This window comes from Myotis brandtii, unplaced genomic scaffold, assembly GCF_000412655.1.
Source record: "Myotis brandtii unplaced genomic scaffold, ASM41265v1 scaffold898, whole genome shotgun sequence".
NCBI lineage: Eukaryota > Metazoa > Chordata > Mammalia > Chiroptera > Vespertilionidae > Myotis > Myotis brandtii.
In genome coordinates, this window is record NW_005371683.1 from 1,616,193 (window position 1) to 1,616,402 (window position 210).

At 67.6% G+C, this 210-nt stretch overlaps 1 protein-coding gene across 1 annotated transcript in view; it reads right to left on the minus strand.

Annotated features, from left to right (window-relative positions):
- The window catches only part of MFSD4 (major facilitator superfamily domain containing 4), a 26,444-nt gene extending 26,240 nt beyond the window's left edge, over positions 1–204 (minus strand). The window contains exon 1 of the mRNA XM_005885286.2: positions 14–204. The gene's annotated coding sequence lies outside the window, so the exon portion shown is untranslated. The remainder of the gene's footprint in view (positions 1–13) is intronic.
- Between the last annotated feature and the right edge of the window lie 6 nt (positions 205–210).

Below are 210 nucleotides of genomic sequence, written 5' to 3' on the forward strand. Positions count from 1 at the left end.
GGGTCGCACTCACGTCCGCTTGAAGACGCCCCCGAGGACGCTGCCCAGCAGGAGGCAGAGCTGCTGCGAGAAGAAGACCCAGGAGATCTGGGCGAGCGAGCTGTGCGTCTGGCAGCGCAGGTCCAGCAGCGTGGGCCCCAGGAAGGCGATGCACAGGCCGAAGCTGAAGAAGACGCTCCAGTAGGTGAGCGTGGGCAGCAGGTGGCGGCG